The sequence below is a fragment of the Nanorana parkeri genome, unplaced genomic scaffold, assembly GCF_000935625.1.
Source record: "Nanorana parkeri isolate BGI_ZX_2015 unplaced genomic scaffold, ASM93562v1 scaffold127, whole genome shotgun sequence".
Taxonomy (NCBI): domain Eukaryota; kingdom Metazoa; phylum Chordata; class Amphibia; order Anura; family Dicroglossidae; genus Nanorana; species Nanorana parkeri.
The window spans coordinates 532,947-558,219 of record NW_017306395.1 but is presented as its reverse complement, the minus strand read 5'-3'; positions in this window follow the sequence as shown (position 1 = coordinate 558,219).

The following is a 25,273-nucleotide window of genomic DNA, read 5'->3' as shown; positions in this document are numbered from 1 at the left end:
GTGGCGGAACTACCAGGGCCCGGTCGCAATTGTGACCGCTGCGACCCTGGTAGTTCCGCCAGTGGTCCTAGTCCTATTCAGTTATTGCAGACCACAATCTTATCTGAGGTGCTTTAGTCCTGGTCTTATCAGGGCCATTGTAGTCCACATCCTATTCAAGGTGCTGTAGTTTCGGTCTTATCTGCGGTGCTGTAGATTTGGTCATTTCCAAGGTGTTCTAGTCTAAGTGTTATCCATGGAGCTGTAGTATGGAGTCTTATCTAAGGTCTGTAGTCCTGGTTTTATCCAAAGTGCTGTAGTCTGGGTATTCTCTGAGGTGCTGTAGTCCTGTTTTTCTCTGAGGTGCTGTAGTCCTGGTCTTATCCAAGGTGCTGTAATGCTGGACTTATCTGAGGGGCTGTAGTCACTACCATCTGAAGTACCATCACACTAAAACTGATCTTAGATATTGGACAGCGATCACATGTACAGGGATCCTGTGACTGCGTTATTCTTGTTTCATTTATATAGCTTGTAAGGGCATACTAAAAGAAACCTTCCATGGAGAACCAGAGCTTGCCATTGCAAATCTTTCATTTGGCAAGTGCTATTTGACCGACTGTCATACCAACCTCCATGTTAGTGAGTGAACAAGCATGCTGATAAGGACCTTTGATGTTTCTCTGACTTTCTTGATCTCCATGCTTGTTCCAGTTCAGTGACTCAGAAAGTATTGAAACCAGTGGGTCAGCCTAACAGCCAGACATCTAACATTTTCAGGAGGAGGTGGCCTAAGACATTCTACAGCTAGTAAAGGAAGGCAATGAGCTCATACTAAGAAAGAAGAGGTTTGCATTTACTGGAGTCCACTCCTCCACTTCCTGCTGTGGTCTCTTTATAGTTGAATTCCAGGCAAACAGATACAACTACATTTAAAGGAGCTGTTTTCTCTGAGAACAGATTTGTGTTTCTGTCCATCCAATTCTGAGAGTTACACAGCCTTACCACACAGCACAACCCTGTCTGGGGGGGGGGCAGGGAAACTGATTTTTCTCTGCTGACGTTAAGTTGCACTTGCAGGTCTTTTCCCTCCCCCAGCCTATGACTGGACAGCAGAAGTAGCAGACTGATGAGTTCATCTCTCCGTAACTCTGCTCTCTCCTGCTTGTTAGCACCTGAGCACTGCAGCACAGCTGATTGGCGCCTGGTGCTGCTTCTCCATCGCCCGGTCTGAGCTCTGCTGTAAAGGGGATTGCTTATGGCTGATACTAAATACAATTCATGCACTTACACTTTTTGCATTAAATAATATATCTTTATGATGTATTATTAATAACTGGAGTTCAGCGTTTAGCTTGCACGAGGTAACCCACTGCAATAAGGTAATAGCAGGTTAGTGCTGAACCCTCAACATAAAATAGCCCACAATACAAAATGACAGACTATTCTATTACTTTTCAGAGACTGAGGAAGAAAGTAAACATAATCATTTGTTGCTAAATACACACTTTGAGCAGACCTTTACAGAAGGCATAAAAAATGCAGGACTCGGGGACGTACTGCCACTGCCATTGCCGAATTACATTTTTTATTAGTATTCTGCATCAGGGGAAAATAACACTTTTCATCAAATTTGTAGAAGGTGTGCAGCTTTTCTAGCTACAGATTAAAGAAAATATAATGTATATGTTGTTATGCCCATATAAGGAATATATATCAGTACAAGTGGCAGGAGTTTAAGACATTTAGAAAAGCTGAATCTCATACTCTGTATTAGTCTCAGCTAAAATAGGGCAACTTTAGCATCACCATCATCAATGGCCTCTATAAAATGTCTCCGCTTGTGAACAGTTTTCATCCATTCCTGGACCCTTTACTGGGAAAACTTGATTATCAGAAGAGCAATGGTGGGCTCTTCTCCCTCCTGACATTCCGGGACCCCTTTGCAGTAGCACAAAGGATATATCTACACCTGAGACTGTACCAAGCTTAGCTAGTCTTTAGTCTTAGCTAAAATAAGCCAACACTGGCATCACCATCATCAATGGCTGCTGTAAAATGTCTCTGCCTGTAAGCAGTTTAATTTGTGGAACCTTTACTGGGAAAACCTGATTATGAGAAGAACAATGGTGGGTTCTACTCCCTCCTGACATTCTGGGACCCCTTTGCAGTAGCATGGACAATATATCTACCACTAAAAGGGTACCAAGCTTAGCTAGTCTTTAGTCTTTTAGTCTTAGCTAAAATAAGCCAACACTGGCGTGATGACATCATCAAAGGCCTCTAACAAATGTCTCCGTCTGTGAACAGTTTTCATCCATTTCTGGACCCTGTAGTCTTTTAGTCTTATCTAAACTTAATCAAGTTTGTTCTTAACTTGATTATCAGAAGAGCAATGGTGGGCTCTTCTCACTCCTGACATTCCTGGATTTCTTTGCAGTAGCACAGGCGATATATCTATCCTGAGAGGGTACCAAGCTGCATATGTCAATATGCTACTAAAGCCCCACCCCATTGATATGAGCTCTAAATCATTATAAGTTCAGACAAGCTCAACTTAACTGTATTCTCTTCTTTTATCCCTGTTCATGAGAAAATACACAGAGGTTTTTTTGTACTTTCTTGTACAGTAAAATAAATGCAAATGTTTTAAATGTACACAGTGAAACATATTCATTTGCATTTATGACTTCTGATTTACATGTGCTTCTTCAGCAAATTTGCACAGTCCCCAGAACTCATCTTGGCTGCTTCCTCTATCCCGTAATTTGACCATTGATAGAGAAATGCTTATCAGCCACTAACCTATAGCAGAAGTTTGTTTTAAGTAGAAGTTATCAATGCACTCATACGTATTTGTATACAAATTTGTATCTTGTGATCCATGCACCCATGACATACAGCACAGTCACAGCAATGACCTCCATTGCAGTTTAGCAGTACAGCTTGTTCAATGTTGTGCACCTGCCTGCTGACTGGACTATGATGCAGAAGCATTGCATTGCCTTCCCTTCCTGTAACCATTTTGTTGCACCAGACGTGGACAAAACTGCCACAAAAGTGACTTGTCTCTAGCACAAGACCAGAGCAAGACTGACTCAAATACATTCATTGTCTCAAATTGTGACTTTTTGTATAGCAGTTTATATTACATGGGGACCCATGTTGGTTGAAATGACCCATTTAAAGATATGACACTTTTTAAAAACATTAAGGATAATATTTTAACGTTTTATTATAGATTGCCCAGATCTTAAATTTGTACATACTGATATTTTTTTTTTTTTTTAAACAACTTTCAAATTTTTACATGCTTATTGTATTAAAATGTTCATTGTATTAAAGGTAGAGATTTGTGGGTTATCTCTAAGTGGGCACTCTATAAGGCTTGGTTTTATTACTGTGGTTCCTGCTTAAAGTGTAAACTCCCAAAAAAACATGTTTTGCTTTGGATAGAATGGAGGGGGTGGAAATTCTGTTGGGTTTTTCTTTATAGAGATTTCTTGCATTGCCGCCTCCAGAAACACAAACGAAATTTACACAAAATGAGGATACATTCCACCTCTGTCATTTAATCATGGAACAAGTGCCCTTTTGGAACCTATCCTGCCCTGTTCCTGTTTTGGTGACAACTGTAAAATTTAGCATACCCCCCCACTGTAACGTTGGTCTACCATGAAAAAGGGTGAGGTTAGATTTCCTCAAGCAGGACAGCAATAAAGACCTGACAGAGTTTCAAACTATTCTCTACTCTATCCTAAACTAAAAATAACAATGACCTGGACACCAGAAAAATTACCCTTCTTTAGAAGCAAGAAAATGGTAGACTACCTGGTAGTTCACCTGACTATTGATTAAAATGAATATTTGTGGTATGTAGATTTTTATTTTTTTTTACTAATCTAGCAATTAGTAAGTGGTGGTAAGTGCCCCTAGAGTTTAACATTAACAACTGTTCAGATAAGATATCAGGCGCTTATATAGTATATGACTTAAACTGGACATACACTAATAGATTTCTTTTGTTCAGCCTGAAGAAAAGTGATCCAACAGTTTCCTCCATCCAGGTTAAACAGCATGGATGGAGTACCCGCCCCCCCCCCCCTTCTGGGTGCTAGCTTGCAGAATACCCAAATGTCAAGCCAACTTGCCACCCACTGTTAGAATGTTAGCCAATTCCTGTGAATTGGAGGAAACTCTAAGGCTCCTTTACATGGGTGGTGTCCGTTCTGATCAGCAGGAGATCCGTGAACAGATGCCCTGCTGAATCAAAGCAAAGTGGAACGGATGTTACCTTTGTGGCATCCATGTTCCTTAATTTTTTCCTCCATCTTGCTATGGGGGGAAAAAAACAGCTTAATGGACCCATGATAGGTGTATGGGCAGATGAATGTAAAAGCATGTGCATCCATTTACATCCGTCGGCCCATAAACCTAATATGGGTCCATTAAGCTCCTTTTTTTATCTCCATCACAAGATGGAGGACAAACCTGAATGGACACGATCCATCCATTTACGTCCTTTTACCTCGGATCCGTCACATTTAGGTGCGAAAAAACAGATTGCTTTTTAATTTTTTTGGGGGACCTAGAAGGACTTAGAGGTAATTGGACACAAATGTACACAAGTACCTTTATATCCACCTGCCCATAAACTAACATTGAGCTTCCAATCGATGCAGCTGATTCGATTGGAACGCCATGTGAAAGGGGCCCAACTATGTATGGCCAACTGTACACTTGCATTGTGAAGAAGAACAGTAAAGCGCAGTGGCGTCACAAGGGGGGTGCGGTGAGCACCGGGTGACACCATTGGAGGGGTGACACCAAAATGACTGATGATGACAGTCATTTTGGTGTCTCCCCCTCTACAAAATCAGGCACTTGGTCCTGGACCGAGAGCCCAACAGTGTCAGGAGAGAGGAGGGGACCCAGCGGCATACCTCATCCTGCCGGGTGTATGTCCCCTCCTCTGTCTGCCGGCGGCCATCACCAAGATGGCTGCCGGCAGGCATCAATTAGATGGCCGCGCATGCGAGATGACGTCACGGCAGGGTGTCACCCGGTCTCCGCTCCGGGTGACACCAGGCAGGGCCCTCCTTACCATCTTGTCTTGAATTGTATTGTAACTGTTATGTCGTCCTTATATTGTAAAGCGCTGCGCAAACTGTTGGCGCTATATAAATACTATGTAATAATAATAATAATCATGTAGTACTGCAAACCTAGAAGCAGAGCCTGCCTATGTAATGAGCAAATATGGCTCATATGACATGTTCATATAAATTATAACAAATTATACACAACAAAAAGTTTTCTTTTAAATACTAACACATACCAATTATGAAATTTATCTCAAGCTAATCTCTTTTACATGATATTGAAGAAAACATTGAAAGGACCATATATTCCCTATAAGTACAATGTAACAAAATATATATATATATCTCATTTTCACATTTCCTTCCACTTTAAGTGTAGTTCACTTTACTTCTGCACAGGAAACAAAACAGAAAAAAAAGACGTTGGCAGGGAGCACAAAGCTGATATATACAGACCTAATGTGGAGAACAACCAGCTTTAAGTTAACAGCTGTGTCCCTAATTACAACCGCTGATTTATACTCTATTAAGTCAGTATATACGGAAGTAATTCCTGAGAATGCATTTAAACCTTTTCTAAGGCACCAAACACTGGCGTTTTATTTGAAATAAATGTAGCTGGCTCTTTGGGGAACATATGGCCCCGTTCTCACTTTATTAATAATTCAATTCAAGTGAGCAAAAATGAGTTGGTACACTTACCGCCGGGCGCTGTCCTGAGAAAAGCTACATTCATTTTCAGCGCTTTGTAAATTGGGCTATTAAATGAAAGCATTATATAGGAATTACCCTTTAAATTTTAAGCAAGTCGGTAATTTAATGGTATTTTCGAGTCAGATTCATTTTCAATCTGTAAAAAATTACCATCATTTCGCTCTGACCGATTTTTAGAACCTGCTATTTTCCTGCAATTACACGTTCTGTTAATAAGTAAACTGTACAGAGGGAAAGGGGAGGGGGGGGGGAGCTGTGCTTGTTTTGTCCGCGCCAGATACTACCCTTTTCAATTCGCTCTCTTGTGTCCTCGGGCTGCGGGTTTGTTGCAGAATGGGTGATAATCTTTGGAAGCAGAATATGAAGGAAAAGGGAGAGCTTATTGGTGAAGTAGTCTGCAGACTGCAGCATTGTTTGAGACATTTTAAAGGGAATCTAGTTTTTTCAGCCATTGGTTTAGATGAATATAACAGAAAGCATCCTAACAGGTTACCGTTAAGAAAAATCTTTAGAGCGGACCTTTACCCCCTTTCACTAAAAATGACATCAGCATGCAGCTCTGCATGTTGATATGAAATCATCTTACATTCATTAGTTAAATAAACATATTTTGCTTTTACTTACAATTACAGTTTTTTCACTTCCTGGTCCTCTTAGGCATTAGTGATATAATCTGTGCCTAAGCATTGCATCCTGGGAAGGTTACATCAGCAGAATATTGCTGGGAAATCTCATCTGTAATCTCAGGAGATCTCAGGCAAAGGCATTTTCCTCCCCTGAGATGATGTGCATGCTCACATGACCTAGTCACATGTGCCAGAGTTCAAGGAAGTAAAGGGAGATGGATTAATTTGCCCTTAGTAAACATGGCCATTATGAGAAGAATGGGGAAGAACAGAAAAATAAGGTATGCAAAGAATAAAAAGCCGGAAATTTTCTAGAAGTATGTGTGTAGATCTTATTACTAAACATTTCTAAAGGTGACTTTGGTGTCATTTCAAAGATATGGGCAAAGTTCCTCTGTAATAGCTAAGCATGGGTCAGTGATGCCGTACATCACATTAAGGAACCAATAATGAGATGCAGGGGGAGTGGGCTGGAACATGACTTTCTGAGATAAAGTCAAAATCTGCATTGTTGAGCTCCTTAGGCTTTGGGGTTCAGGGGCAAGATTAGTACATTGGGGCATCTCTATGTTTGTGGTGATGAGCAGTCACATGAGTGATTCATACTTTTATGCACACCATCTATCTGCTGCACACTGGCAGTTGATATTGAGGGTACATAAGCACATTTGATGACTACAGTTTGACCCCCATAGAGAACCTAATAGCATATGTTCATCATGTTCATCAAGTCAAGGAACACAAGGATACAGTATTTCTAAGTATAGCATATACAAAAAACAACTAAACATGAATATGTACAATAAGTAGTTGCCTATTACAAACCCTTATTCGAATTAATTATTGGAATTAATCCTCATGATATATCACGATATGTTCTCAGAGCAACGAAACTTAAACTACGAGGATGACAAGTGTTTAAAAAACTGTCCGTAATCTATGGGTTCTAAATAGGCTTGGCAGTACAATGCAGGCCTTTTCTTATTGGCCAGTAAAGCTGCCCGTCATAGTGATAGGCCAATAGATACAGGCAGAAGACAAAAGGGGGTGAATCAACCTTCTACACCAGGGGTAGTCAAATTGTGCCCCCCGCCCCCAGCTGTGATGAAACTACAAATCCCATGAGGCATTGCATTCGCTTTGACAGCCACAGGCATGGCTTCCAGAGGGATTTGTAGTTTCACCACAGCTGGAGGGCCAGGGCTTGCCTAACCCTGATCTACACTATCAGAAGAAATAAAATAGAGTTTGTGTGGCTCCGGTTTTGAGGTTCCCTCTGCAGTAGAGATGCAAAGCACACTGGGAATCCAGGAAGTTGATGAATGTGATGGGCAGACGGAAGGCAGCACTTACATAAAAGGGATTTTTTTTAAAGTAAACTTTGATTGCATTATGAAAAACAACTCTAGTATGTATTCCTATTACAATGCTGATGTTCTAACAGGATAATATATGCTGGGACTTTACAACTCCTTTAAAAGCAATCTGAGGCAACCAATCAGCATTCAATTTCACCTAATCTGAAATAGGTAAAGTGAGATTCGATGGGCTGCCTTGAGTTACTGCACTTTGTATCTCTTCATTACCCTTCTCATTTCTGAATAAGGCAGAATCTTTAGAAGGCAATGCTTCATTCCATGGGTATGACCTCACGGCCGATACAGGTTGACTCAGCTGGTCTCTCTGGAGTTCTCTCATTGAAATGGAACCCTCTGATTTGCTGTTACATCTCTTTACTGCAAATATTTCTTGAAGCATTAAATGAAAAGCAAGAGTAACTGGCAATTGCCATGTAATTAACATGCTCACAGCTAATTGATCCCATTCAATTGGACCAGAGTTCCTATTAGAAATGTCAGTAATTTGGAAAGCCGTGAACCAGAACTCCAAAGTTCAGTGTTCGAGAGTAAGTGGCTGGCAAGCCTCTCAATTGAGCACATAACTACATAGGTAGTGATCTGTGCTGAGTGAGAAAGGGATTTATTGAGAGTTACTCGTGTTACTGGAACCGCATAGTATATTTAAAGTGAGCACGTATTTTTATTTAATATTTCCATGGCTGCTCTCTATTATCTGTGCCGCTGTTTTAAATGTAAGGATTTGTAGATTAGCCAATAGAAGTATGGTAGATTAGGTTCTGCAATGACTGCTCATCTGCCTTACAGCGTTAGATAATAGATATAAGATATAAGCCACACACAGAGTGCATTGTTTTTAATGAGTTGGGTGACTCAGACTTGCATTGTGAGATGGAGCAGTAAAGCAGAGTCTCTGTCTAGATGGTGACATTCAGCTGTAAGCTTGAAGATCAATCGCTCCTTTTTCGTGTAGCTATCTGAACTCTCATGATTATTAGGAACAAAGCCCACCATTTATGGCCACATAGGTAACATGGCCAATAAACAAAATACAGATGGACTGACCATGACCATAACTGCTGGGGTTCCTGAGTGGTGTATCATCTTCAAGGTTACACAGCAAGTACATTTGAAAGTTAAACATTCTATCTATACCAGTGTTTCTCAACCTTTTATCCCAGAGGAACCCCTAAAAACATTTTCAGGTCTAAAGGAACCCTTACTAAAACCAATCAATCAATCAATCAATCAGGAGTCAATGAGGGAAAATGCCTCTTACACTGGTGACCAGTAGGAAGAATGCAACCCTAAAGCTGGCCATATACTGTACAATTTTTTTTTTGTTCAGCCTTCTGGCTGAATTGGCTGCAATCACCATGCGGCTGAAGATTTTCCATCCAGCTCCTTCGACCTTCCGATTGAACAATGCCGTGTGGAAGAATGATAAGGGGGCACCCACTGTGCAAATTTTGGCCAGTTCATCAAGAAAATTCAGCAGGAAACATAAGACACTTGTTTTATTAGGAATAGGGATAATTATTGGTAGGAGAGCAGATCTTAAAACTATGTTGGAAAGAATCAACCCCAGTGAAATATATAATAAATCCAACCACCCAAAATCCACCCACTCCCAAAATATTGCAGTGAAACTGTGCTTTAAAGCACTATATGATCCATGACCCTTTTGGCCTGTGCACTAAGGGGCACATCCTGGTTTACAGTAAACAATTAAAACTTCTCATTAACAGTGACAAAGCATTGCCCAAGCAGCCTTCTATTTGTCTCTGCTATGCCATAGATTTGAAATAGTGGCCCATTCCTTGTCAGGAGTAAAAGGCTGTGCAGCGATTGACAATGCTACTGAGAATATATACCGTGCAGCCTTCCTTCACCCTGATAGCGTTATTGTCACAACTGGCAGAGAATTTGTGGGGTTTAGCAGATAAGGATCAGAACAGCCCATCGGGGACTCGTTAATCACCCCAAGCGCCTTCTCGAATCCAAATTACATCTGCATTTGAATTAGCGGCGGCACTTACCAATTTAATTCTGAGCGTTTTCCCTTTAAAGATGGAATTAAATTAGAAAATGAGTGAGTCCTTAATTTCCAGATTATAAATCACCAGCATATAATTCAACTCCTGTACCTTAAGGCCAATTACATTATCCTAAGCGACATTTTATTTCACAACCTTGCGAGCGCTCTCATAATGCAGAGATGAGAGGTGCCACAAATCAGCCCCGAGAAGGAACACGCATATCCAGAGCTGGCTGAGAGACTACCGCCGCACTTATGGCGGGGAGCACTTTGCTAACACACCATTTAACGCTACTACGGGATCTATCCGTTCTAGTTATCCTGATGCAAACTTCAAGTGTAAAGGCCAAACAACAACCATTTATAGTCCATCTACCTATGCAAACAAAAATCACCTGTAAATGATCAATAATTTCTGCAATACTAACAATACAATCAATGGGGTTCTTTGCTGTAAGCATTTGGTCATATGGTCTCTATGAAATAGGGAGGAACAGAGTTCAGATTGGCTGATCCAACAGAGGTTATATGAACAAATTATGAAGCCCTATTTATGCAATATTGCGAATGCATGTTGTAAGTTGTGCCTGTGTGCAAGACCGTCCCTATAATGAGGTAACTTGTGGTGGATGCCTCAGGGGGTATCTAATTGGGTCACTGGGGGGGATGCCCCCCTTTTCGGCTTCCCACCTAGCTCATTGGCATCACTGATTGCCAGGAGCTGAGCGGGGATGCTCTGGCTGGCGTCCTGTCCAGCTCCTGGCAATCAGTGAGATGGGCGGGATGCCGAACAGAGGTACCGTGCACCCCCCTTAACGTGTCCCACCAACACCCAAATCCCCCTCGGTAATGTACACTGCCCCCTCCCCTGCTCTGCCCATTTTTAGGTCTAATAAGCAAGCTATATTCAAACAAAAGGCTTGGGAAGCCAGGCACTGCAATGGGGGGACATGTAACAATGTCAAAATAAAAACAATTTATGGGGGAAATTGGGACTGGTCAAATGGGGTCGTCCAATATTCTTCAATGTACCAGAGTAAATGACACAATCCCCTATGACATTTTTGTATTTAAGTAAGTAAATTTAAAAAAAAATGAATTATCAGCTCTCGCTTACATTCGTAACACACACTGACAATATGGCTGCTGTGACTCCACCCTTTTCTAAAAAAAGGATTTTACATTCTATAACATTTTTGCCTCACGTGGCACAGCTGACCGGGGTAGAACCTATACACCCCATTCTATGGTGCTTTTTTTTATAGAGGGGAACCAGTAGACACGTGCGATTCGTTTCGTTCCGAATCGAAATTCGGACGAATTTTCAGAAATTCGGACATTCGGATGTATCCGAATTCCGAATTACAGACATAACGAATGCAAACGAATCCGAATTTCCATTTCCGAAATTCGGTAGCGTTCGTACGAACGTTCGTTTCGTTTTCTGTTCTTATTCGTTTCTTATTCGTTTCTTATTTGTTTCGTTCGTTGGAGCAAAGTGACATTAGAGAAGGAGAAAAATATTTTTCCCCCTCAAATGTCACTTTTGCTGCAAACGAACAAAACAAATAAGAAACGAATAAGAACAGAAAACGAAACGAACGTTCGTACTAACGCTACCGAATTTCGTCCGAATCCGAATTCCGAATCCGAATTGACTTTCACACCCGAATCCTGAAAAACGAAATAACACAAATCCGAATTTAAAACGAAACGAAACGAATTTTTTGGCAGTGCACATGTCTAGGAACCAGTGAAGTTTTCCCAATTCATGAACTTCTCAGATCCTGGGACTTCGCTGTGCACCAATGGTAACAGAGAACATGAACCTCATCTCTACATAGTGCTAACTCAACATGTGTTTGACAAACTAGATTCTACAAGGTCAGGCAATGGGACAGAAGAATTTGATAAAGTTATACCTTTTAAGTGTATTGACTATATGGCTCCTGAGACTTCTGACATATTTTGATCCTTTATGAATCTCATATATTGTAATATCGCACATTTCATCGTGCGTGTAATCACTTTTGGAGCATGGTGCATCATAAACTTGGAATTCTTACAGAGCTGTCACTGCTTATGGTGACATGGCCTGAGACACACAGAACAAGGTATATTATATTAACAAGGTATCTATGGGGAGTCGGAATATATCACAACAAATAATCAGAATCCCCTTTGTCACAAAGTGGCCCTCTACCCGAATATTAACATAAAACCAGTCAACAGTTTTGCTTGGATGTTTAGAGTAACAGAAAGGCTAAAATACTGACCTAGGGAAACAGATGATCTGGGCTTCCTCCAGGGCTGGTCACTAAACAAAAGCCTAAGCATTTGGTCATGTGGCTGGCTGATCCCTCCTTTTCAACAGAGATTATATAACACATTATACAGTACAGTGATACCTTGGTTTAATTTCGTACTTCTCAATCATTTCCTTCTTTACTGCCACTGTAATCATCTCCTTCTTACCGCCTCTCTTTTCAGCTATCATCTCCTTCTTATCGCCTTTCTTTTGAGCTTTTTGGGGCTTTGGGGCCATTGTACAGTATATACAGTCGCACGGACAGATGACCGAGATGATCACCCACAATCCCTGTGATCGGCGTCACGTCCGGCGTCGCGTCCTGCTCGTATTGCAAGACAATCGCTCGTATATCGAGGCAAACTTTTTCAGAAATGTTTGCTCATCTTGCGGAACACTCGCAAACCAAGTTACTTGTAAACCGAGGTATTACTGTATTTGTATATTATATAACACATACCTAGAGACTGAAGGAAACCAGGAGCAGCATTTTCTCTGGTAAAGGCCATAAATCCTTCTTTTATTATTATTTTTTTAGCCAACCCAGCAGGACTTTCTACCATAGCATTATGCTAACGTTGACTGTAAAGATGAACTCCAGGTAAACAGCTAAATACGCAGATTAAATACATATAGAGGAGTTGTATTACTTACCAAAAGATTTGTATTGCTTCCCACCTAGTCTTGGGCTGTACACTACTCTGCCACACAGCACAATCTGATATGGCAGGAGAGGGGAACTGATCTTTCTCTGCTGCAGTTTCATTTTGACTTACAGGTCTCCTCCTAAGGCTGGGTTCACACCTAGGCGTATGGAATATGCGCGTTACGTGCCGTGCGTTTTTACAGCGATTCGCGGTAAAAAAAACGTGCGACAAACGCTCGTTTCCGAGGGCTACCTGGCTGTATCCCAATGGATACGCGCGGCAAATATGCCCCAAAGAAGCTCCTGTACTTCTTTGGGCGTAGGGCGTTTTGTAGCGCGTTCATACGGCCTGTAGTACGCCCAGGTGTACCCAAATGTTTGAGCATTTTGCAGAGCGTAGAAACGCGCTACAAAACGCCCAAGTGTGAACTGGGCCTAACTCTGTGACCAGAAAATGAAAGGAGAAGCAGCACACTAATGAGCCCATTTCTCTATCACTCTGCTCTCTTCCCCTGCTAGCATGCTCCTTGCACTGCAGCACACCTGATAGGTCCCATGTGCTGCTTCGTGTTCCCTCTCTGAACTCTGCTGCACAGAGACTACAAGAGGCTGATACCATGTCAAATTCACTGCTTGCATTTAATATATAGATTTATTGATGCGTTAATTATTAGAGCGCTGCATTAATGTGTACCTTTTATACCTGTCTGGAGTACATCTTTAAATTACATTTAGCACCTATCCAGCATTTATAATTGAATTGCATAACTAATGTCGCATTAGCTATCAAAAAATCTCAGATCAAAAGTTAGTTGTGTTGGGTGGAAGACTTTTCCAGATTCCCCATTCTTCACTATTGTACGTACACGCATAATTTTGCAGTCATGCCACTATTGAAGAAATTGGGTAAGCAACGCATGCGTTTCGGGAAAACATTTAATAATAACCATAATAATAATAATAAATGTTTGTAATAAACAAAATCTTCTGACTCACAAAAGATGAGCAATAAATTAAAAATGATAAAGATGCTGGAGTACCAAAATGCCTGATGCTCAGTTCTGTCAAGGGCAGAACGTCTGTATGTTTTTGTATACACCTATATATAGTTTATTTTATACATGTACTATTCAAGTAACTAAGTAAAATAAGTAAAATGAAAAACTAACACCTGATTACAGCAATAGGTATAAGTAATGCACGTAGAAATCTCCATTACGGCTTCAAAGAACACACCATATTTCCAATCAGGCACACAAAGGAAAAGCATAACCTGCCGTGAATTGATTACATTACCCCCATCACCAAAAAAAAGGAACAAAAAAAATGTGCAATATCAATGTCCTTTTAAAGCCGTGTTTAAAGTTAAACGCGCCGGTAAAATGATGGAATGGCTTTTCATAATACATGGCTTGTGACTGGTCCAGGAGGACTGTGTCAGAGGAACGCGGGCTTATACAATAAAGAAAAATGTAATTATCCAGAAAATGTGTTCTATGGGTGAGTGGCTTCACTACAGCTATATCAAACAAGTCTCTGCTGGATTGCCACTATTACCGGGCCTCCTTCCACCTTTTCTCGTAGATCACCGGCTTGTCTCCGGCACGGAAGGTGTTAATTATTCATGCAATCTTTACAGAAATAAAGCATAAAGCCTTGGTGGGGAAGGGAGAGAGATTTGCAGGCGATAAGCATTATTTACTAAATGGGCGCATATGATTCAGGGTAATGACAGAGCCGGTCGGAGGGGGACATATTAACTTCTTGTTTCAATTCAGCCACTATTGCCGCTGTTTAATCTAATTTCTCGTTGTTTCCCAGCCTTTGTGAGGCTTTTATTGAGGTTGCAGCAGGCTTATCACTATGATCTCTATCTTTCTGTCTCCGCTGGCAGAGCCAAAGGAAAGATGCAGAGCGCGGATCAAACTGAAGCCTAAGGTTTGGGTCACTCAGCCAGATCCCACAGAGATGTCCTAGGAACACGCCGACCACAAAGGTCACCGATCGTAACCTGTCCCCATTCATAGGGTGGCCCTGGATACAGGCAGCTGGCCATACTCCACTATTTCCAAGGCCTTTGTAGTGTGAGGGTGAGGCATAGCAAAATGCACTGATGTTATCTCAGGAATAATCCTGCTAGTTGGAGGTGCAGAGCAAATTGTCAATATGGAAAAAAGGGCCTCATGCATAATGTGCTTAAAAGGGCTACTGTCTTTCTTGATCATACAAACCGATCATATTGTCCCTTTTATGTTCCCAGTGCAGGTTGTCAATGCAATGGATACCATGGGGCTTGTGGACAATGGTTCCTTAATGCACTTTCAAAAAGGTAAGTGAATACAGATTGATTGTCACTATGGGGCTGATTTATAACACTACCGCCACTAGATGGCGCTTAGGAGCAATTCCTATGGATATGCCATGCAAATGTAATCCATCCAGCTATATGATGGGAGCAAGAGTTGTTAATCAGCCCCTATTACACCTATATCTTTTTTAGCTTTATATAGACCACTAAAGGTTAGAACCTCTGTTGGCATTTTATTGTTCAGGGAATGTTAAGTAATTGAATAAGGGGTCACACCATTGATTATAGAATCCAACAGTGTTCATTCTGTCAGAGAAATGCAAGGTAATCAAACATGCTTTGGGTGCTAAAACTGTACCCCAGGGCCATCCCTATAATAAAGCCTCAGTTTGCATCTCATTAGGGGGGCAGCAGTTATGTGTGTGTGTGTGTGTGTGTGTGGAGGGGGTGGCAAAGGGGTAGCCACAGTGTCCCAAGTTGCTAAGAGCTCTTAGTAACCTTTGACCCTGTGTCTGCTCTGTCCGACTTGCATCAGTAAGCTGCTCTGTGCAGCTTACTGATGTCATCGGTTGCTTCCCTGATCTATGGCCTCAGGCAGCATACAGGGTAGGGGCAAGCCCTGTGTACCCCTTCATCAAGGCGTCATGCTGCTTACAGGGTTAGTTCACCTTTTCACAAGAAGTTAACTAACTCCCAACACCCTTCTCAGCCTTGCACCACTTCTTTGTAATGATAATCCGCGCCTGCCACCCCCTCCAGGTGGTATAACAGTTCAGGAACTTGGTAACTTTACTACTCATGCCGGGAGGCTATAGTAGAGTAACATAGTGGTTACAATTAGACATGTAAGCTGCAGAAAAATTAGGTTCGGTTCGCATATCTCGTTATTTTGGATTTCGGGATTCGGATCCGAAATTCAATTTGGTAATATTCGTTGCGAATACCACAGATAACCATTATACAGATATTAATACTAATGCTGAATCTCCTAGACCCAAATGGCATTCAGGATCCAAATTTGCTAATTTTCCGAAAGTCAGACATTCAGACACATCCGAATTTCCGAATCCCAATGCATCCGAATGTGTCCGAATCCGAATTTCCGTTTCTGAATTTCGGATCCTGTCTGAATTTGTTCAAAAACTAAACTGAATCAGACGTGATTTTTTCTGGCCAATCAGATGTCTATTTGGTTTAATGCATCCGAATGGGTCTGAATACAAATTTTTGTTACGGCAACCCCCTTCAAATGAGGGACAGTTAGAAGCTACGATATAGTGGACGTAGGATGCACAAAACTTCTTTAGCTACCTGATGCAGTAACTGCTTAACAAAATGTATTCTATTAATCTATATAATTCCCAGAGCAGTTTTTAAAGCTTACGGTAAGTTTAATTTGCTTTTATTTTGCCTTTTACTGTCATCAATATGCTATGACATTTTTTAATAATAACTTTCCATTTTCAATACATACCTTTTTAGACCCAGTGACATCATGCAACCACTATCTGCGAGCATTATATAGAGAAGAACAGCGACCCAGTCATGTGATCTTTGGCTCTCTTGCTTCTCAATGCAATGTAGGCAGATCATGGCTGGTGGGTCAGCAGGGTGCTGTGATATTTTCAGGAAGCTATGAACAAGCTCTCAAGAGTCCCCAGCCCCGGTGTAAGTAGTCGGCTCTTGGGACAAGTTCTGTAAATATCAAATTGTATTGGTGGGTGGGTGTCTGTCTGGAGTAGTGCGCATTACTACGGTAGGCAGACGGAATATCCATGTGTTGCTGAGCCTTGGTTATTGAAAGAACTGAAATCCATTTTAATGGAAGGGGAAGGTCAAAGACAGGAAGGCTGGGGAGGAAAGAGCTGGAGGAAGCTGAAAGTCTTCCAGCAAGGAAAAGGAGGCGGATTCTATTTGACTTTCTGCAGCTTGTAATGCACACTATAAGAAGCTCACAGTGTGCAGTGAAATCAGTAATAGGAGCCTGTACAACTGTGCAAGACTGAAGAGGAATTCAGTTTAAATAAAGATATGTTGAATATAAAAGTTGTTTAATACTAAGTGGTCATATTAGCACACTGGTCTCTGGGACGCTCTAATTTTTCCCTCTAAGACTTCTCTCTCCCAACCAAGACAAACAAGCATAAAGTGTTTGAAAACCTCATTTATTTTGGCTGAAATCACTACTATAAATTCTGTGATATTATCGTTGTGCACTCTCATTGGAGCTAAATTCAGCTGCTGGAGAGGATTACTTTGATGCCCGATGTTGCACCCTTAGGACCCTCGGTGCAGCTCAGCGCCCTACCTTAGGCGCTGTGACATTAGCAGACGCATTGGAACATCATTGGCACCGGGGTGGGGTTGAAGTCAGCGGTGGGTGGAGCTGGGTTGCGGTGCGGAGAACTGGGCAGAGACAAGTGGCCAGAATAAAACTTGATTTTGATAATCATGAACAGTTTGTTCTGATGTAGCCATATAGGTATGTCAGGGTAATCGCAGAGAAAACTACCCACTAGAAGGGGGCATTGAGGGGATCGGTCGCAATGCTGCACATGGACCAGGCACAGGTGTCCAGTCCCCTGCACAGGAAATTATGCAGATAAACTACCCAGTGGGGGAAAGGGGGGCATTGAGTGGACCGGTCACAATGCTGCACATAGACCAGGCACAGGTGTCCAGTCCCCTGCACGGGAAATTATGCAGGTAAGCTACCCATTGGGGGGAAAGGGGGGCTTTGATGGGACCAGTCACAATGCTGCAATAAAGAAGAAAATATTTGATCAGGGAATAAAGAATTAAACTGTAAACTATTTCAAACATCCAGGTAAAACTAGATCTCTAAATTAAACCCAACTCAACATCGCACTACACATTACATCATCTTACTGTTAGGCAGCAAGTAACATGTCCTCTTAAGAAGAGGGAGATGGTTATACGTGGCAGCTATACGAAGGACAAAACAGGCCCATTAAAACCAATAATTAAATCTAACCGAGCCCTGGGTCCATTGATCGACGCCAGCATGGAAGGAGTTAAAGAAAATGGAATTGAAAAACTCCTAGGCTCATTGCAGTGAGGTAATGATGTCCTGCAGCATGAACACGGCAGCGATAACTAAACAATATTCATCACAGGAGCCTCTGGGAACAGCTGCCATTAATACTGCGATCATGTTGTGCAGGGCCGGAGCGGCCGGGCCAACACTGTCTGACAGCAGCGGCTCAAAGCGTGACATTGAATAATATTCACTGTGACACAGCCACCAATCACACCGAGACCTGTTTAAGACTCTATAGGCACCTCATGCCGCGGCCCAGCGCTCCGAACCCAGAGCCAACAGGACGAATATTGATAGAGAAGAGGGCGAGCAAATAATAATACAACAAAAATATAGAATGGCCTGGGGAGGCCTGCTTAAGTCATTTATAAGCTTCACCTGTGCCCTCCACCCCTTCACCCAAAAAGAAAGCTATCTGTGCATTAATAAGTTGCCATAACCCAGAAACCTGCTCCCTATTGCTGGCTGTCAAAATGCTCAACTAACGTAGGAGTGTTTCTGCGGACTCTCCTTGCCAAAACTATGCACTACTTATTTGTATATGAACTCAATCAGACTTGTATCCAATACATGCATGTCTACTGAGTAGGCCTGCTAGGGCCTGATTCTCAGAACTTTTCTTGGCCATTTAGTCTTCTGTCTCACAAGTTTTATCATGGACCAAAAAGCGAACCATAGACGAGATGAGCATCAACTATCCTGGCCACAATCTCGTGTTTATTGTACCAGTAGAAAACTTATAGACAACCTAGACTTGTCTAAGCACTATTAGCCTACTGGCCCCCCCAAGACAACTGTGGGGGGTCTTCTTTTTCTCCTACTACTACAGGATGAACTGGCAATGCAATGGCAACCCAAGCATTCTATCTGTTATGGAGATATTCCCCTACTTTTCTCCAGCTTTCTGTCTCAATGACAATCAGAGTACTGCTCTCTCTTTCTCTCAAAAATGTCTAGTGCCCTCCTGAGCTCCCACGATTCATTTATTGAGTGCCACAACAAGTCACAATCTCTTCAACTGATGTCACTAATGTTCTCTGCTTCCAAAACTAATTGTTTCCTGTTTCTTCACACTATCTGATTACTGCATCCAACACGTGTCTGTTGTATGACTTTGCAGGTGCACGGCTACCATCAATACAAAAGAAAAATAGAACTGTATGTCGGATTGTGGAACTTAAAAAGGAGGTCACCATTATTCAGAAATACTTATCTAAATATTCTAGACAAAATAACTGATTAATAATTTCCTCATGCAGTGCTCACAAATGATTACTAATACAGCGAAACCGATGTGAATATTTACTAGTAAATATATACTTAAACAGTGGGACGAGCCAAAAACATTGGCCTCCATGGACATGGGCCTCCATAAGCTTTTCATAAGACAAGACCTGTTTGTGCCTTAGTATTCTTGTGATAATCCATATTCATTGTAAACTATACCAAAATCACTTCAGTACCAAAATCAGTATCAGGTCCCCTTTGACAACTGTGTCTGTGTAATTGTACCAGACTTGTATACCCAGCCTTTGAATTAGCTTGAGGTTTATCTGATCACATAGAGGAGTTGATTTACTGAAGAAGCAGAAGTGTATGTTGGTATAATTGGGTGTTCAAAGTCTATACAGGTTCCCCTTACTTACCAGCATTCACTTTGCAAAGTAATTAGCACTTACACCTTCAGTAAATCAACCTCAGGGTGTTCATTTGTGGTGGTCCCAACTTGGCCTGAACACTAAAGGTCCATTCACACTATTCCAGTGCATACGAACACGCGTTAAAGAGCGTTTTTCTTTCATGCATTGCATTAGGGAAGCCCTGGTAAGCTCTCATTCACATTCTCATTGTGTTTTACCGCGCCTTACCACAAAGCAATTGTGCAAATATAGTCTTCACTTCCAATAATCGGGTCATGCAAGAGTTAACTAATGGACAATAATGAACACGTCAGAGCGGCAGAAGTGTTTGTTATTCCGTTCAGAGATGTGGTAACATGTTGGGAAATTGCAGTCGCTCACAAATGATTTCCTTTCTTCCACAGATAAGGGAATGCCCCTGCACCACATCAGCCACCATGGCGATGAAAGGTCATTGCTGTTCCTGGCGTTCTCAGAAAGGGCCATGTATGGTCACCATTCATTAATTGTATTAGGTTTTAAAAAGTTACCTTTTATTATTATTAAGACTGAAGATATTCTTTAAAGATGTAATGCAGATGCAGATGTAATCCCAAACTGGATAACAATTTGGGTTCTAAAGCATATAAGCTTTCACGGGCAAGGCCCTCCTTACCATCTTGTCTTGACTTGTATAGTAATTGTAATGTCTTCCTTGTATTGTAGTTTTGTTTTTTTCCAAGAGCAATTTGTTAATAAGAAAAAGCAAAGCACACTTTCACTATAGATTCCTCACAGGCGGAGTGCATTTGGTATCACTCCGCCTGTGACAGGAGTCGACGCTATAGAGGAAACATCAGCTTATGCGGCTCTGCTCCCTGTGCTGCCGCCTCGCTTCCTCTAGTGCTGGCTTCATTGGCACCGCTGATTCTCTCACGCGGCTCTTCAGGTTCCCCCTTATGCCACCACCAGCCCTGGAAATAATCACAACTAGGCCTTATTTTCGGGGTAGGTCTTATATTTTAGTAATTCCCAAAAATAGTACTAGGTCTTATTTTCAGGGAAACAGGGTAATAATAATAATAATAATTAAAATAAAAATATTGCAATGATTCCTTTCCAAAAAAAATTCAATTTTCATATTATTTTCATGAATTCGCTCCAGCATTAGCTGAGTATCGTTGCTCTGGACTGGACCAACCACAATGTGTTGGGAAAACAGATACATGAACCTTAATGGTAGGATCACCAGCTTTTATTTTAATGAATGTTCCAGACTGAAAAGGTTAAAAACAACTTTAGAATTTACAATGCCATTTTAGAGCTTATGTGAGATTTTAGTGATTGGGTTTTGATCTACTTTAAAGTGTATGTCCTAAAATAAATATTTTTTAATAAATGCACATTTCCCCTTGTTTTGTCTCACCCCTACTGACTACAAACTACTCTTCCCTCCTTAATGTTAAAGAGATGAGAAGAGGGGGAGGTGTACTGTTATCTAGCAGGGAATACCTGGTCAGGGCTAAGAAACACTCCTTAGGATTTAAAACAAAGACTATCACTTAAGTATATTCTTCAATAGACACAAAGTGCCACCAAATGCCTTTAGAAACTTAGATATGACCTTGTAAAGGTAATGATGACATCATCACTCTGCAGCACACAGGGAGGGACCCAGCAGACCCCACCAACTATTGCGTGTAGAAAACTACATGAGGGGGCAGATACAAGACCGGTCATCCTGCACAAGCAGGGAGAACCGCAGTGACCAGTCTTTATTACAGGACGCTCCATGTTTTGCACTAGTTACTGCACAGATCTGGAAGAAATACACAAAGCACACCAAGATTCAAGGAAGAAAACATGACTTATAATATTCGCTTATCCCAGAGCTTTAGATGCAGCAAGGGCAGTACTGCCAGCTCACACAGGAAGTTAGGAGCACATCGGATTTCTGACAGATGAATGGGTATTTTTCTGTCCTTGCAGCACTTTTAAAGAGACAAAACCTGGAAAAATGTGCATGTATTTGAAAGATATACTCAATATGTTTTTTTTTTACATTTTGCTCAGTCTCTAATGACAATATAGCTTGTCTCTTTCCAGTCAGCGACTTCAATAGGTTGGCTTCTTCTCTGCCAGGTAAACGGACATTTCCAAGGGTATCCACAGCTGCTTTTCTCTCTTAAAAGCTTTTTTTTTTATTATCCTGTGCCGCTGCATTTGTGTTAAGCAGTTGCGCTCGTCTCCCAGTAATATGTTCAGGGTGTATTGTTAACACAGGGCCAAGTTCGTAATGTGGCACAGACAATTAAGCACACAATTTTTGTATAAATGCAAAATCCCTCACTGTGAATTATTTAATTTCAGCTCTCCAGTTCATTTAATAGGGCTCTTACAGAGGCCATTTCGCTCGCTGGAAAAAAACCCATTTTACTCCGTGGCTTGATTTAATTACATTGTATGATATATGATATGGTTAATAGTTCTTGTGCTCCCTGTGTCTCAGCTAGAACTGCTATTGTCAGTAATCTGTCAGATTCATTTTTAACTGCATTGAAAAATTCAAGCTTTATTATTCCGCGTTTTTCGCTCGTGCACCCCCATCAGGAAGAAAGTAATGCGCTTTTTTTTTTTTTCCTCCCTTCTTTTCTTGCTGTACTCTAACGGAGGCAGAGCGGGAATAGAGAAAGGGCTAGAAGAGCTCTTACAGCTCCGGGGCTGCAGAACGTATTAACACGTCTGATTCATGAGTTAAATTTCCAAATGCCTGTGGCCATTGGCACTCGTTCCTCTTGGCTGTCATCTCGTTAAAGGGACTCACTGGTTAATTCACTCCTTTAATGAGACGCTGCTATTCAACTAATGTGTTTTACTGTATAAAAGGTCACTCCGGCAAGCAAAACAGATTGGAGGGAGTGAGGCGGCAAGCTGGAGGCTGGCGGTGGCAGTGTTTGAGCCTCCTAGGCATGGCGCGGTCACAGTGCTGCTAATAGGCTGCAGAACTGATGGGGCAGCATTCACCTCAACTGCTGAGCCCCATAAATCAGGGCTAAATAGAGAGCAGATTAATCAGTGGCGCAGACAAAAAGAGCTTGCTTTTCATTACCCATATAATCACTAACATGATTTGCCGGAACGGGCAGTAGTTGCTGCTGTGGAGCGGCCAGGCTCTGGAAGGACTGTGCTACTCTGCAGTGCATTGCCTTTGACACTATGCGCCCCCACCTGCCCCTACTCTTGTCAACACCCCTGAGATAATATGACTTATTCTACACGCTGTACAGTTCTAGCGTTTTGTTTTTTTTAAAGACCACGCTAATAGCTACATTTACAGAAAAAAAGTCCAATTTATTTTAGCAAACCATATGATTCCATTGTAACGCATATACAGTATATGCTGTAAATGTACGTGGGGTTTGAGGTTTTATTAATGAGGCAGTACAAAGAGCAGTGATACTGTGCAAAGAGCAATGACCCAGAGCAATCCACCCAATTTCACCTTTCATCAAATCAGAGCAACCATATCAATAAAAGGTGATTGTTGATGGGTTGCTATGGGTTACCGCATCTTGCTTTATTAAAATGACTGGATGGATCAATGACCTGCTATGCATTTATTAAATTAACCAGACGGATCAGTGACACGCCATACATTCATAAATGTAAACAAACGGATCAGTGGCGCGCTATGCATTTATTAAATTAAACAGGCGGGTCAGTGACGCGCTATACATTTATTAAAGTAACCAAGTGGACCAGTAAGGCAATATACATTCATAAATGTAAACAAACGGACCAGTAACGTGCTATACATTTATTAAAGTAACCAAGTGGATCAGTAAGGCAGTATACATTCGTAAATGTAAACAAACGGATCAGTAACGTGCTATACATTTATTAAATTAACCAGATGGATCAGTAATGCGCTTGGCATTTTTTGCTTGCAACACGACCAATCTGCGCTTTGCTAGGAGTAACTGCTTAGTGTATTGGCTAAAAAAAACGATGAATTAACCCACTATGTCCTCTATTGGCTGCTCCAGCTATCTCAGAGAGATTGCACCAGTGACGCCTCTAATGGCATATTGCTGCTAGGGATGAGGTTTGAGTTCACAACCAGATATAATGCAGTACATAGATCTGGTCAGATGAGTTACAAGAGCCAATAATTTGAAGGAATGGATAATCCAGCCCCTTCACTATAAAAGGGAGGGCTCACTGCAGCCATATCATCAGTGTGCGTTTAGAGCTGTTAGGGGACATTGACAATTTGACAGCGGCCATAATGGAAATCAATGTATCTAAAGTGAAATGACTGCAACTGCTGTTCTGCAGTGGTCCTACAGCCTACAATGGACCCGAAGACATTGTTAGCCTCATACCCAACTTTTTATGTAGGTTGTTACTGAACAGGTGATGCTACAGATATCTCCCACCTGTACAGATCTCAGGATCATTTGACAACCCAAGCCCTACTAACCTCCCGACTTGGCGTACCTTCTTCAGAATCTAAACAACAGATTACATTTTCTGATTACTGTTACTGCTATTCAGCAGTGGACCTACAGCCGATGATGAACCCGAAGACATTGGTAACCTCATACCCACCCCCAACGTTATATATAGGTTGTCACTGGACACCTTTAGGAACAGGTGACCCTACAGATATGTCCCATCTGTACAGATCTCAGGATCATTTAACAACCCAAGCTCCACTAATCTGCAGACTTGGCGTTACCTTCTTCAGACTCTAAACAACAGATTACATTTTCTGATTACTGTTACTGCTCTTCCGCAGTGGTCCTACAGCTGATGACAAACCCGAACACATTGGTAACCTCATACCCACCCCCAACGTTTTATATAGGTTGTCACTGGACACCTTTAGGAAGAGGTGATCCTACAGATATCTACCACCTCCACAGATCCCAGGATCATTTGATAATCCAAGCCCCACTAATCTGCAGACTTGGCGTTACCTTCTTTAGACTCTAAACAACAGATACAATTTTCTGATTTGTGTTAGTGCTCTTCCGCAGTGGTCCTACAGCCGATGACGAACCCGAAGACATTAGTAACCTCATACCCACCCCCAATGTTTTATATAGGTTGTCACCGGACACCTTCAGGAACAGGTCACCCTACAGATATCTACCACCTCTACAGATCCCAGGATCATTTGACAATCCAAGCCCCACTAATCTCCAAACTTGGCGTACCTTCTTCAGACTCTAAACCACGGATTACATTTTCCGCTCACTTATAATTAAAGCCTCATGTGAAGCTGACAATTCTGTTTCATGTGTTTACAACACGACTTTATTATTATCTAAAGCACTTAAAGAACCACTGTCACAAAAAATATATTGTGCAACATATAATGGAAACAAGTGCATATATTTTAGGCGCATAGAACAAGCGCATTGCTGCGCCAAGCAGTAGGTGGCGCAGGACTCCTTATAAACTATCATCACTGCGACATAATATATATATAAATATAACATATATATA